The following is a 16,330-nucleotide window of genomic DNA, read 5'->3' as shown; positions in this document are numbered from 1 at the left end:
TCAGATTTTCTTAGTTTTCATTTAAGGTCCGTGGTCAGGAAAAAAGACAGATTTTTGAAAAATTTAAAAATCTGTCAATTATTGTCCAAATTATTTTTATTTCACATCTAGACATGTGAAATGTATGAACTATGGCAAAAAATTTGAAAAAAAATTGGTCTGATTTTTTCGTACTTTTCAGATTTTTTTAATTTCCGCGGTCAGGATGAGAGAAAGTTTTTTTTTTACAAATTTCAAAATCTGTCAATTATTGTCCAAATTATATTTATATTTCACATCTAGACATGTGAAATGTATGAACTATGGCAAAAAATTTGAAAAAAAATTGGTCTGATTTTTTCGTACTTTTCAGATTTTTTTAATTTCCGCGGTCAGGATGAGAGAAAGTTTTTTTTTTACAGATTTCAAAATCTGTCAATTATTGTCCAAATTATATTTATATTTCACATCTAGACATGTGAAATGTATGAACTATGCCAAAAAAAGTGAAAGAAATTTGGTTTGATTTTTTCGTACTTTTCAGATTTTCTTAGTTTTCATTTAAGGTCCGTGGTCAGGAAAAAAGACAGATTTTTGAAAAATTTCAAAATCTGTCAATTATTGGCCAAATTATTTTTATTTCACATCTAGACATGTGAAATGTATGAACTATGGCAAAAAAGTGAAAAAAAAATTGGTTTGATTTTTTCGTACTTTTCAGACTTTCTTAGTTTTCATTTAAGGTCCGTGGTCAGGAAAAAAGACAGATTTTTGAAAAATTTCAAAATCTGTCAATTATTGTCCAAATTATTTTTATTTCACATCTAGACATGTGAAATGTATGAACTATGGCAAAAAAAGTGAAAAAAAAATTGGTCTGATTTTTTCGTACATTTCAGATTTTTTTAATTTCCGCGGTCAGGATGAGAGAAAGTTTTTTTTTTACAGATTTCAAAATCTGTCAATTATTGTCCAAATTATATTTATATTTCACATCTAGACATGTGAAATGTATGAACTATGCCAAAAAAAGTGAAAGAAATTTGGTTTGATTTTTTCGTACTTTTCAGATTTTCTTAGTTTTCATTTAAGGTCCGTGGTCAGGAAAAAAGACAGATTTTTGAAAAATTTCAAAATCTGTCAATTATTGTCAAAATTATTTTTATTTCACATCTAGACATGTGAAATGTATGAACTATGGCAAAAAAAGTGAAAAAAAAATTGGTCTGATTTTTTCGTACTTTTCAGATTTTTTTAATTTCCGCGGTCAGGATGAGAGAAAGTTTTTTTTTTACAAATTTCAAATCTGTCAATTATTGTCCAAATTATATTTATATTTCACATCTAGACATGTGAAATGTATGAACTATGGCAAAAAATTTGAAAAAAAATTGGTCTGATTTTTTCGTACTTTTCAGATTTTTTTAATTTCCGCGGTCAGGATGAGAGAAAGTTTTTTTTTTACAGATTTCAAAATCTGTCAATTATTGTCCAAATTATATTTATATTTCACATCTAGACATGTGAAATGTATGAACTATGGCAAAAAATTTGAAAAAAAATTGGTCTGATTTTTTCGTACTTTTCAGATTTTTTTAATTTCCGCGGTCAGGATGAGAGAAAGTTTTTTTTTTACAGATTTCAAAATCTGTCAATTATTGTCCAAATTATATTTATATTTCACATCTAGACATGTGAAATGTATGAACTATGCCAAAAAAAGTGAAAGAAATTTGGTTTGATTTTTTCGTACTTTTCAGATTTTCTTAGTTTTCATTTAAGGTCCGTGGTCAGGAAAAAAGACAGATTTTTGAAAAATTTAAAAATCTGTCAATTATTGTCCAAATTATTTTTATTTCACATCTAGACATGTGAAATGTATGAACTATGGCAAAAAAAGTGAAAAAAAAATTGGTCTGATTTTTTCGTACTTTTCAGATTTTTTTAATTTCCGCGGTCAGGATGAGAGAAAGTTTTTTTTTTACAAATTTCAAAATCTGTCAATTATTGTCCAAATTATATTTATATTTCACATCTAGACATGTGAAATGTATGAACTATGGCAAAAAATTTGAAAAAAAATTGGTCTGATTTTCTCGTACTTTTCAGATTTTTTTAATTTCCGCGGTCAGGATGAGAGAAAGTTTTTTTTTTACAGATTTCAAAATCTGTCAATTATTGTCCAAATTATATTTATATTTCACATCTAGACATGTGAAATGTATGAACTATGCCAAAAAAAGTGAAAGAAATTTGGTTTGATTTTTTCGTACTTTTCAGATTTTCTTAGTTTTCATTTAAGGTCCGTGGTCAGGAAAAAAGACAGATTTTTGAAAAATTTAAAAATCTGTCAATTATTGTCAAAATTATTTTTATTTCACATCTAGACATGTGAAATGTATGAACTATGGCAAAAAAAGTGAAAAAAAAATTGGTCTGATTTTTTCGTACTTTTCAGATTTTTTTAATTTCCGCGGTCAGGATGAGAGAAAGTTTTTTTTTTACAAATTTCAAAATCTGTCAATTATTGTCCAAATTATATTTATATTTCACATCTAGACATGTGAAATGTATGAACTATGGCAAAAAATTTGAAAAAAAATTGGTCTGATTTTTTCGTACTTTTCAGATTTTTTTAATTTCCGCGGTCAGGATGAGAGAAAGTTTTTTTTTTACAGATTTCAAAATCTGTCAATTATTGTCCAAATTATATTTATATTTCACATCTAGACATGTGAAATGTATGAACTATGCCAAAAAAAGTGAAAGAAATTTGGTTTGATTTTTTCGTACTTTTCAGATTTTCTTAGTTTTCATTTAAGGTCCGTGGTCAGGAAAAAAGACAGATTTTTGAAAAATTTAAAAATCTGTCAATTATTGTCCAAATTATTTTTATTTCACATCTAGACATGTGAAATGTATGAACTATGGCAAAAAAAGTGAAAAAAAAATTGGTCTGATTTTTTCGTACATTTCAGATTTTTTTAATTTCCGCAGTCAGGATGAGAGAGTTTTTTTTTTACAGATTTCAAAATCTGTCAATTATTGTCCAAATTATATTTATATTTCACATCTAGACATGTGAAATGTATGAACTATGGCAAAAAATTTGAAAAAAAATTGGTCTGATTTTTTCGTACTTTTCAGATTTTTTTAATTTCCGCGGTCAGGATGAGAGAAAGTTTTTTTTTTACAAATTTCAAAATCTGTCAATTATTGTCCAAATTATATTTATATTTCACATCTAGACATGTGAAATGTATGAACTATGCCAAAAAAAGTGAAAGAAATTTGGTTTGATTTTTTCGTACTTTTCAGATTTTCTTAGTTTTCATTTAAGGTCCGTGGTCAGGAAAAAAGACAGATTTTTGAAAAATTTAAAAATCTGTCAATTATTGTCCAAATTATTTTTATTTCACATCTAGACATGTGAAATGTATGAACTATGGCAAAAAATTTGAAAAAAAATTGGTCTGATTTTTTCGTACTTTTCAGATTTTTTTAATTTCCGCGGTCAGGATGAGAGAAAGTTTTTTTTTTACAAATTTCAAAATCTGTCAATTATTGTCCAAATTATATTTATATTTCACATCTAGACATGTGAAATGTATGAACTATGGCAAAAAATTTGAAAAAAAATTGGTCTGATTTTTTCGTACTTTTCAGATTTTTTTAATTTCCGCGGTCAGGATGAGAGAAAGTTTTTTTTTTACAGATTTCAAAATCTGTCAATTATTGTCCAAATTATATTTATATTTCACATCTAGACATGTGAAATGTATGAACTATGCCAAAAAAAGTGAAAGAAATTTGGTTTGATTTTTTCGTACTTTTCAGATTTTCTTAGTTTTCATTTAAGGTCCGTGGTCAGGAAAAAAGACAGATTTTTGAAAAATTTCAAAATCTGTCAATTATTGGCCAAATTATTTTTATTTCACATCTAGACATGTGAAATGTATGAACTATGGCAAAAAAGTGAAAAAAAAATTGGTTTGATTTTTTCGTACTTTTCAGACTTTCTTAGTTTTCATTTAAGGTCCGTGGTCAGGAAAAAAGACAGATTTTTGAAAAATTTCAAAATCTGTCAATTATTGTCCAAATTATTTTTATTTCACATCTAGACATGTGAAATGTATGAACTATGGCAAAAAAAGTGAAAAAAAAATTGGTCTGATTTTTTCGTACATTTCAGATTTTTTTAATTTCCGCGGTCAGGATGAGAGAAAGTTTTTTTTTTACAGATTTCAAAATCTGTCAATTATTGTCCAAATTATATTTATATTTCACATCTAGACATGTGAAATGTATGAACTATGCCAAAAAAAGTGAAAGAAATTTGGTTTGATTTTTTCGTACTTTTCAGATTTTCTTAGTTTTCATTTAAGGTCCGTGGTCAGGAAAAAAGACAGATTTTTGAAAAATTTCAAAATCTGTCAATTATTGTCAAAATTATTTTTATTTCACATCTAGACATGTGAAATGTATGAACTATGGCAAAAAAAGTGAAAAAAAAATTGGTCTGATTTTTTCGTACTTTTCAGATTTTTTTAATTTCCGCGGTCAGGATGAGAGAAAGTTTTTTTTTTACAAATTTCAAATCTGTCAATTATTGTCCAAATTATATTTATATTTCACATCTAGACATGTGAAATGTATGAACTATGGCAAAAAATTTGAAAAAAAATTGGTCTGATTTTTTCGTACTTTTCAGATTTTTTTAATTTCCGCGGTCAGGATGAGAGAAAGTTTTTTTTTTACAGATTTCAAAATCTGTCAATTATTGTCCAAATTATATTTATATTTCACATCTAGACATGTGAAATGTATGAACTATGGCAAAAAATTTGAAAAAAAATTGGTCTGATTTTTTCGTACTTTTCAGATTTTTTTAATTTCCGCGGTCAGGATGAGAGAAAGTTTTTTTTTTACAGATTTCAAAATCTGTCAATTATTGTCCAAATTATATTTATATTTCACATCTAGACATGTGAAATGTATGAACTATGCCAAAAAAAGTGAAAGAAATTTGGTTTGATTTTTTCGTACTTTTCAGATTTTCTTAGTTTTCATTTAAGGTCCGTGGTCAGGAAAAAAGACAGATTTTTGAAAAATTTAAAAATCTGTCAATTATTGTCCAAATTATTTTTATTTCACATCTAGACATGTGAAATGTATGAACTATGGCAAAAAAAGTGAAAAAAAAATTGGTCTGATTTTTTCGTACTTTTCAGATTTTTTTAATTTCCGCGGTCAGGATGAGAGAAAGTTTTTTTTTTACAAATTTCAAAATCTGTCAATTATTGTCCAAATTATATTTATATTTCACATCTAGACATGTGAAATGTATGAACTATGGCAAAAAATTTGAAAAAAAATTGGTCTGATTTTCTCGTACTTTTCAGATTTTTTTAATTTCCGCGGTCAGGATGAGAGAAAGTTTTTTTTTTACAGATTTCAAAATCTGTCAATTATTGTCCAAATTATATTTATATTTCACATCTAGACATGTGAAATGTATGAACTATGCCAAAAAAAGTGAAAGAAATTTGGTTTGATTTTTTCGTACTTTTCAGATTTTCTTAGTTTTCATTTAAGGTCCGTGGTCAGGAAAAAAGACAGATTTTTGAAAAATTTAAAAATCTGTCAATTATTGTCAAAATTATTTTTATTTCACATCTAGACATGTGAAATGTATGAACTATGGCAAAAAAAGTGAAAAAAAAATTGGTCTGATTTTTTCGTACTTTTCAGATTTTTTTAATTTCCGCGGTCAGGATGAGAGAAAGTTTTTTTTTTACAAATTTCAAAATCTGTCAATTATTGTCCAAATTATATTTATATTTCACATCTAGACATGTGAAATGTATGAACTATGGCAAAAAATTTGAAAAAAAATTGGTCTGATTTTTTCGTACTTTTCAGATTTTTTTAATTTCCGCGGTCAGGATGAGAGAAAGTTTTTTTTTTACAGATTTCAAAATCTGTCAATTATTGTCCAAATTATATTTATATTTCACATCTAGACATGTGAAATGTATGAACTATGGCAAAAAATTTGAAAAAAAATTGGTCTGATTTTTTCGTACTTTTCAGATTTTTTTAATTTCCGCATTCAGGATGAGAGAAAGTTTTTTTTTTACAGATTTCAAAATCTGTCAATTATTGTCCAAATTATATTTATATTTCACATCTAGACATGTGAAATGTATGAACTATGCCAAAAAAAGTGAAAGAAATTTGGTTTGATTTTTTCGTACTTTTCAGATTTTCTTAGTTTTCATTTAAGGTCCGTGGTCAGGAAAAAAGACAGATTTTTGAAAAATTTAAAAATCTGTCAATTATTGTCCAAATTATTTTTATTTCACATCTAGACATGTGAAATGTATGAACTATGGCAAAAAAAGTGAAAAAAAAATTGGTCTGATTTTTTCGTACATTTCAGATTTTTTTAATTTCCGCGGTCAGGATGAGAGAAAGTTTTTTTTTTACAGATTTCAAAATCTGTCAATTATTGTCCAAATTATATTTATATTTCACATCTAGACATGTGAAATGTATGAACTATGCCAAAAAAAGTGAAAGAAATTTGGTTTGATTTTTTCGTACTTTTCAGATTTTCTCAGTTTTCATTTAAGGTCCGTGGTCAGGAAAAAAGACAGATTTTTGAAAAATTTAAAAATCTGTCAATTATTGTCCAAATTATTTTTATTTCACATCTAGACATGTGAAATGTATGAACTATGGCAAAAAAAGTGAAAAAAAAATTGGTCTGATTTTTTCGTACATTTCAGATTTTTTTAATTTCCGCGGTCAGGATGAGAGAAAGTTTTTTTTTTACAAATTTCAAAATCTGTCAATTATTGTCCAAATTATATTTATATTTCACATCTAGACATGTGAAATGTATGAACTATGGCAAAAAATTTGAAAAAAAATTGGTCTGATTTTCTCGTACTTTTCAGATTTTTTTAATTTCCGCGGTCAGGATGAGAGAAAGTTTTTTTTTTACAGATTTCAAAATCTGTCAATTATTGTCCAAATTATATTTATATTTCACATCTAGACATGTGAAATGTATGAACTATGCCAAAAAAAGTGAAAGAAATTTGGTTTGATTTTTTCGTACTTTTCAGATTTTCTTAGTTTTCATTTAAGGTCCGTGGTCAGGAAAAAAGACAGATTTTTGAAAAATTTAAAAATCTGTCAATTATTGTCAAAATTATTTTTATTTCACATCTAGACATGTGAAATGTATGAACTATGGCAAAAAAAGTGAAAAAAAAATTGGTCTGATTTTTTCGTACTTTTCAGATTTTTTTAATTTCCGCGGTCAGGATGAGAGAAAGTTTTTTTTTTACAAATTTCAAAATCTGTCAATTATTGTCCAAATTATATTTATATTTCACATCTAGACATGTGAAATGTATGAACTATGGCAAAAAATTTGAAAAAAAATTGGTCTGATTTTTTCGTACTTTTCAGATTTTTTTAATTTCCGCGGTCAGGATGAGAGAAAGTTTTTTTTTTACAAATTTCAAAATCTGTCAATTATTGTCCAAATTATATTTATATTTCACATCTAGACATGTGAAATGTATGAACTATGCCAAAAAAAGTGAAAGAAATTTGGTTTGATTTTTTCGTACTTTTCAGATTTTCTTAGTTTTCATTTAAGGTCCGTGGTCAGGAAAAAAGACAGATTTTTGAAAAATTTCAAAATCTGTCAATTATTGTCAAAATTATTTTTATTTCACATCTAGACATGTGAAATGTATGAACTATGGCAAAAAAAGTGAAAAAAAAATTGGTCTGATTTTTTCGTACTTTTCAGATTTTTTTAATTTCCGCGGTCAGGATGAGAGAAAGTTTTTTTTTTACAGATTTCAAAATCTGTCAATTATTGTCCAAATTATATTTATATTTCACATCTAGACATGTGAAATGTATGAACTATGGCAAAAAATTTGAAAAAAAATTGGTTTGATTTTTTCGTACTTTTCAGATTTTCTTAGTTTTCATTTAAGGTCCGTGGTCAGGAAAAAAGACAGATTTTTGAAAAATTTCAAAATCTGTCAATTATTGGCCAAATTATTTTTATTTCACATCTAGACATGTGAAATGTATGAACTATGGCAAAAAAGTGAAAAAAAAATTGGTTTAATTTTTTCGTACATTTCAGATTTTCTTAGTTTTCATTTAAGGTCCGTGGTCAGGAAAAAAGACAGATTTTTGAAAAATTTCAAAATCTGTCAATTATTGTCCAAATTATTTTTATTTCACATCTAGACATGTGAAATGTATGAACTATGGCAAAAAATTTGAAAAAAAATTGGTCTGATTTTTTCGTACTTTTCAGATTTTTTTAATTTCCGCGGTCAGGATGAGAGAAAGTTTTTTTTTTACAAATTTCAAAATCTGTCAATTATTGTCCAAATTATATTTATATTTCACATCTAGACATGTGAAATGTATGAACTATGGCAAAAAATTTGAAAAAAAATTGGTCTGATTTTTTCGTACTTTTCAGATTTTTTTAATTTCCGCGGTCAGGATGAGAGAAAGTTTTTTTTTTACAAATTTCAAAATCTGTCAATTATTGTCCAAATTATATTTATATTTCACATCTAGACATGTGAAATGTATGAACTATGGCAAAAAATTTGAAAAAAAATTGGTCTGATTTTTTCGTACTTTTCAGATTTTTTTAATTTCCGCGGTCAGGATGAGAGAAAGTTTTTTTTTTACAAATTTCAAAATCTGTCAATTATTGTCCAAATTATATTTATATTTCACATCTAGACATGTGAAATGTATGAACTATGGCAAAAAATTTGAAAAAAAATTGGTCTGATTTTTTCGTACTTTTCAGATTTTTTTAATTTCCGCGGTCAGGATGAGAGAAAGTTTTTTTTTTACAAATTTCAAAATCTGTCAATTATTGTCCAAATTATATTTATATTTCACATCTAGACATGTGAAATGTATGAACTATGGCAAAAAATTTGAAAAAAAATTGGTCTGATTTTTTCGTACTTTTCAGATTTTTTTAATTTCCGCGGTCAGGATGAGAGAAAGTTTTTTTTTTACAAATTTCAAAATCTGTCAATTATTGTCCAAATTATATTTATATTTCACATCTAGACATGTGAAATGTATGAACTATGGCAAAAAATTTGAAAAAAAATTGGTCTGATTTTTTCGTACTTTTCAGATTTTTTTAATTTCCGCGGTCAGGATGAGAGAAAGTTTTTTTTTTACAGATTTCAAAATCTGTCAATTATTGTCCAAATTATATTTATATTTCACATCTAGACATGTGAAATGTATGAACTATGCCAAAAAAAGTGAAAGAAATTTGGTTTGATTTTTTCGTACTTTTCAGATTTTCTTAGTTTTCATTTAAGGTCCGTGGTCAGGAAAAAAGACAGATTTTTGAAAAATTTCAAAATCTGTCAATTATTGTCAAAATTATTTTTATTTCACATCTAGACATGTGAAATGTATGAACTATGGCAAAAAAGTGAAAAAAAAATTGGTTTGATTTTTTCGTACTTTTCAGACTTTCTTAGTTTTCATTTAAGGTCCGTGGTCAGGAAAAAAGACAGATTTTTGAAAAATTTCAAAATCTGTCAATTATTGTCCAAATTATTTTTATTTCACATCTAGACATGTGAAATGTATGAACTATGGCAAAAAAAGTGAAAAAAAAATTGGTCTGATTTTTTCGTACATTTCAGATTTTTTTAATTTCCGCGGTCAGGATGAGAGAAAGTTTTTTTTTTACAGATTTCAAAATCTGTCAATTATTGTCCAAATTATATTTATATTTCACATCTAGACATGTGAAATGTATGAACTATGCCAAAAAAAGTGAAAGAAATTTGGTTTGATTTTTTCGTACTTTTCAGATTTTCTTAGTTTTCATTTAAGGTCCGTGGTCAGGAAAAAAGACAGATTTTTGAAAAATTTAAAAATCTGTCAATTATTGTCCAAATTATTTTTATTTCACATCTAGACATGTGAAATGTATGAACTATGGCAAAAAAAGTGAAAAAAAAATTGGTCTGATTTTTTCGTACATTTCAGATTTTTTTAATTTCCGCGGTCAGGATGAGAGAAAGTTTTTTTTTTACAGATTTCAAAATCTGTCAATTATTGTCCAAATTATATTTATATTTCACATCTAGACATGTGAAATGTATGAACTATGGCAAAAAATTTGAAAAAAAATTGGTCTGATTTTTTCGTACTTTTCAGATTTTTTTAATTTCCGCGGTCAGGATGAGAGAAAGTTTTTTTTTTACAAATTTCAAAATCTGTCAATTATTGTCCAAATTATATTTATATTTCACATCTAGACATGTGAAATGTATGAACTATGCCAAAAAAAGTGAAAGAAATTTGGTTTGATTTTTTCGTACTTTTCAGATTTTCTTAGTTTTCATTTAAGGTCCGTGGTCAGGAAAAAAGACAGATTTTTGAAAAATTTAAAAATCTGTCAATTATTGTCCAAATTATTTTTATTTCACATCTAGACATGTGAAATGTATGAACTATGGCAAAAAAAGTGAAAAAAAAATTGGTCTGATTTTTTCGTACATTTCAGATTTTTTTAATTTCCGCGGTCAGGATGAGAGAAAGTTTTTTTTTTACAAATTTCAAAATCTGTCAATTATTGTCCAAATTATATTTATATTTCACATCTAGACATGTGAAATGTATGAACTATGGCAAAAAATTTGAAAAAAAATTGGTCTGATTTTTTCGTACTTTTCAGATTTTTTTAATTTCCGCGGTCAGGATGAGAGAAAGTTTTTTTTTTTACAAATTTCAAAATCTGTCAATTATTGTCCAAATTATATTTATATTTCACATCTAGACATGTGAAATGTATGAACTATGCCAAAAAAAGTGAAAGAAATTTGGTTTGATTTTTTCGTACTTTTCAGATTTTCTTAGTTTTCATTTAAGGTCCGTGGTCAGGAAAAAAGACAGATTTTTGAAAAATTTAAAAATCTGTCAATTATTGTCCAAATTATTTTTATTTCACATCTAGACATGTGAAATGTATGAACTATGGCAAAAAAAGTGAAAAAAAAATTGGTCTGATTTTTTCGTACATTTCAGATTTTTTTAATTTCCGCGGTCAGGATGAGAGAAAGTTTTTTTTTTTACAGATTTCAAAATCTGTCAATTATTGTCCAAATTATATTTATATTTCACATCTAGACATGTGAAATGTATGAACTATGCCAAAAAAAGTGAAAGAAATTTGGTTTGATTTTTTCGTACTTTTCAGATTTTCTTAGTTTTCATTTAAGGTCCGTGGTCAGGAAAAAAGACAGATTTTTGAAAAATTTAAAAATCTGTCAATTATTGTCCAAATTATTTTTATTTCACATCTAGACATGTGAAATGTATGAACTATGGCAAAAAAAGTGAAAAAAAAATTGGTCTGATTTTTTCGTACATTTCAGATTTTTTTAATTTCCGCGGTCAGGATGAGAGAAAGTTATTTTTTTACAGATTTCAAAATCTGTCAATTATTGTCCAAATTATATTTATATTTCACATCTAGACATGTGAAATGTATGAACTATGGCAAAAAATTTGAAAAAAAATTGGTCTGATTTTTTCGTACTTTTCAGATTTTTTTAATTTCCGCGGTCAGGATGAGAGAAAGTTTTTTTTTTACAAATTTCAAAATCTGTCAATTATTGTCCAAATTATATTTATATTTCACATCTAGACATGTGAAATGTATGAACTATGCCAAAAAAAGTGAAAGAAATTTGGTTTGATTTTTTCGTACTTTTCAGATTTTCTTAGTTTTCATTTAAGGTCCGTGGTCAGGAAAAAAGACAGATTTTTGAAAAATTTCAAAATCTGTCAATTATTGTCAAAATTATTTTTATTTCACATCTAGACATGTGAAATGTATGAACTATGGCAAAAAAAGTGAAAAAAAAATTGGTCTGATTTTTTCGTACTTTTCAGATTTTTTTAATTTCCGCGGTCAGGATGAGAGAAAGTTTTTTTTTTACAGATTTCAAAATCTGTCAATTATTGTCCAAATTATATTTATATTTCACATCTAGACATGTGAAATGTATGAACTATGGCAAAAAATTTGAAAAAAAATTGGTTTGATTTTTTCGTACTTTTCAGATTTTCTTAGTTTTCATTTAAGGTCCGTGGTCAGGAAAAAAGACAGATTTTTGAAAAATTTCAAAATCTGTCAATTATTGGCCAAATTATTTTTATTTCACATCTAGACATGTGAAATGTATGAACTATGGCAAAAAAGTGAAAAAAAAATTGGTTTAATTTTTTCGTACTTTTCAGATTTTCTTAGTTTTCATTTAAGGTCCGTGGTCAGGAAAAAAGACAGATTTTTGAAAAATTTCAAAATCTGTCAATTATTGTCCAAATTATTTTTATTTCACATCTAGACATGTGAAATGTATGAACTATGGCAAAAAATTTGAAAAAAAATTGGTCTGATTTTTTCGTACTTTTCAGATTTTTTTAATTTCCGCGGTCAGGATGAGAGAAAGTTTTTTTTTTACAAATTTCAAAATCTGTCAATTATTGTCCAAATTATATTTATATTTCACATCTAGACATGTGAAATGTATGAACTATGGCAAAAAATTTGAAAAAAAATTGGTCTGATTTTTTCGTACTTTTCAGATTTTTTTAATTTCCGCGGTCAGGATGAGAGAAAGTTTTTTTTTTACAAATTTCAAAATCTGTCAATTATTGTCCAAATTATATTTATATTTCACATCTAGACATGTGAAATGTATGAACTATGGCAAAAAATTTGAAAAAAAATTGGTCTGATTTTTTCGTACTTTTCAGATTTTTTTAATTTCCGCGGTCAGGATGAGAGAAAGTTTTTTTTTTACAAATTTCAAAATCTGTCAATTATTGTCCAAATTATATTTATATTTCACATCTAGACATGTGAAATGTATGAACTATGCCAAAAAAAGTGAAAGAAATTTGGTTTGATTTTTTCGTACTTTTCAGATTTTCTTAGTTTTCATTTAAGGTCCGTGGTCAGGAAAAAAGACAGATTTTTGAAAAATTTAAAAATCTGTCAATTATTGTCCAAATTATTTTTATTTCACATCTAGACATGTGAAATGTATGAACTATGGCAAAAAAAGTGAAAAAAAAATTGGTCTGATTTTTTCGTACTTTTCAGATTTTTTTAATTTCCGCGGTCAGGATGAGAGAAAGTTTTTTTTTTACAAATTTCAAAATCTGTCAATTATTGTCCAAATTATATTTATATTTCACATCTAGACATGTGAAATGTATGAACTATGGCAAAAAATTTGAAAAAAAATTGGTCTGATTTTTTCGTACTTTTCAGATTTTTTTAATTTCCGCGGTCAGGATGAGAGAAAGTTTTTTTTTTACAAATTTCAAAATCTGTCAATTATTGTCCAAATTATATTTATATTTCACATCTAGACATGTGAAATGTATGAACTATGCCAAAAAAAGTGAAAGAAATTTGGTTTGATTTTTTCGTACTTTTCAGATTTTCTTAGTTTTCATTTAAGGTCCGTGGTCAGGAAAAAAGACAGATTTTTGAAAAATTTAAAAATCTGTCAATTATTGTCCAAATTATTTTTATTTCACATCTAGACATGTGAAATGTATGAACTATGGCAAAAAAAGTGAAAAAAAAATTGGTCTGATTTTTTCGTACATTTCAGATTTTTTTAATTTCCGCGGTCAGGATGAGAGAAAGTTTTTTTTTTACAGATTTCAAAATCTGTCAATTATTGTCCAAATTATATTTATATTTCACATCTAGACATGTGAAATGTATGAACTATGGCAAAAAAGTGAAAGAAATTTGGTTTGATTTTTTCGTACTTTTCAGATTTTCTGAGTTTTCATTTAGGGTCTGTGGTCAGGAAAAAAGACAGATTTTTGAAAAATTTCAAAATCTGTCAATTATTGTCCAAATTATTTTTATTTCACATCTAGACATGTGAAATGTATGAACTATGGCAAAAAAAGTGGGGAAAAAAATTGGTCTGATTTTTTCGTACTTTTCAGATTTTTTTAATTTTCGTGGTCAGGATGAGAGAGTTTTTTTTTACAAATTTCAAAATCTGTCAATTATTGTCCAAATTATATTTATATTTCACATCTAGACATGTGAAATGTATGAACTATGGCAAAAAAGTGAAAGAAATTTGGTTTGATTTTTTCGTACTTTTCAGATTTTCTTAGTTTTCATTTAAGGTCTGTGGTCAGGAAAAAAGACAGATTTTTGAAAAATTTCAAAATCTGTCAATTATTGTCCAAATTATTTTTATTTCACATCTAGACATGTGAAATGTATGAACTATGGCAAAAAAAAGTGAAAAAAAAATTGGTCTGATTTTTTCGTACTTTTCAGATTTTTTTAGTTTTCGCGGTCAGGATGAGAGAAAGTTTTTTTTTTACAAATTTCAAAATCTGTCAATTATTGTCCAAATTATTTTTATTTCACATCTAGACATGTGAAATGTATGAACTATGGCAAAAAAAAGTGAAAAAAAAATTGGTCTGATTTTTTCGTACTTTTCAGATTTTTTTAGTTTTCGCGGTCAGGATGAGAGAAAGTTTTTTTTTTCAAATTTCAAAATCTGTCAATTATTGTCCAAATTATATTTATATTTCACATCTAGACATGTGAAATGTATGAACTATGGCAAAAAAAGTGAAAGAAATTTGGTTTGATTTTTTCGTACTTTTCAGATTTTCTTAGTTTTCATTTAAGGTCTGTGGTCAGGAAAAAAGACAGATTTTTGAAAAATTTCAAAATCTGTCAATTATTGTCCAAATTATTTTTATTTCACATCTAGACATGTGAAATGTATGAACTATGGCAAAAAAAAGTGAAAAAAAAATTGGTTTGATTTTTTCGTACTTTTCAGATTTTTTTAGTTTTCATTTAAGGTCTGTGGTCAGGAAAAAAGACAGATTTTTGAAAAATTTCAAAATCTGTCAATTATTGTCCAAATTATTTTTATTTCACATCTAGACATGTGAAATGTATGAACTATGGCAAAAAAAAGTGAAAAAAAAATTGGTCTGATTTTTTCGTACTTTTCAGATTTTTTTAATTTTCGCGGTCAGTATGAGAGAAAGTTTTTTTTTTACAAATTTCAAAATCTGTCAGATATTGTTCAAATTATTTTTTATTTCATGTCTAGACATGTGAAATGTATGAACTATGGCAAAAAAAGTGAAAAAAAATTGGTTTGATTTTTTCGTACTTTTCAGATTTTCTGAGTTTTCATTTAAGGTCTGTGGTCAGGAAAAAAGACAGATTTTTGAAAAATTTCAAAATCTGTCAATTATTGTCCAAATTATTTTTATTTCACATCTAGACATGTGAAATGTATGAACTATGGCAAAAAAAGTGGGAAAAAAAATTGGTCTGATTTTTTCGTACTTTTCAGATTTTTTTAATTTTCGTGGTCAGGATGAGAGAGTTTTTTTTTTACAAATTTCAAAATCTGTCAATTATTGTCCAAATTATATTTATATTTCACATCTAGACATGTGAAATGTAGTAACTATGGCAAAAAAAGTGAAAAAAAATTGGTTTGATTTTTTCGTACTTTTCAGATTTTCTTAGTTTTCATTTAAGGTCTGTGGTCAGGAAAAAAGACAGATTTTTGAAAAATTTCAAAATCTGTCAATTATTGTCCAAATTATTTTTATTTCACATCTAGACATGTGAAATGTATGAACTATGGCAAAAAAAAGTGAAAAAAAAATTGGTCTGATTTTTTCGTACTTTTCAGATTTTTTTAGTTTTCATTTAAGGTCTGTGGTCAGGAAAAAAGACAGATTTTTGAAAAATTTCAAAATCTGTCAATTATTGTCCAAATTATTTTTATTTCACATCTAGACATGTGAAATGTATGAACTATGGCAAAAAAAAGTGAAAAAAAAATTGGTCTGATTTTTTCGTACTTTTCAGATTTTTTTAATTTTCGCGGTCAGGATGAGAGAAATTTTTTTTTTTACAAATTTCAAAATCTGTCAATTATTGTCCAAATTATATTTATATTTCACATCTAGACATGTGAAATGTATGAACTATGGCAAAAAAGTGAAAGAAATTTGGTTTGATTTTTTCGTACTTTTCAGATTTTCTTAGTTTTCATTTAAGGTCTGTGGTCAGGAAAAAAGACAGATTTTTGAAAAATTTCAAAATCTGTCAATTATTGTCCAAATTATTTTTATTTCACATTTAGACATGTGAAATGTATGAACTATGGCAAAAAAAAGTGAAAAAAAAATTGGTCTGATTTTTTCGTACTTTTCA

This window comes from Alosa sapidissima, chromosome 19 (assembly GCF_018492685.1).
Source record: "Alosa sapidissima isolate fAloSap1 chromosome 19, fAloSap1.pri, whole genome shotgun sequence".
In the NCBI taxonomy this organism is placed as follows: Eukaryota; Metazoa; Chordata; class Actinopteri; order Clupeiformes; family Clupeidae; genus Alosa; species Alosa sapidissima.
This window is presented reverse-complemented; position numbering follows the sequence as displayed.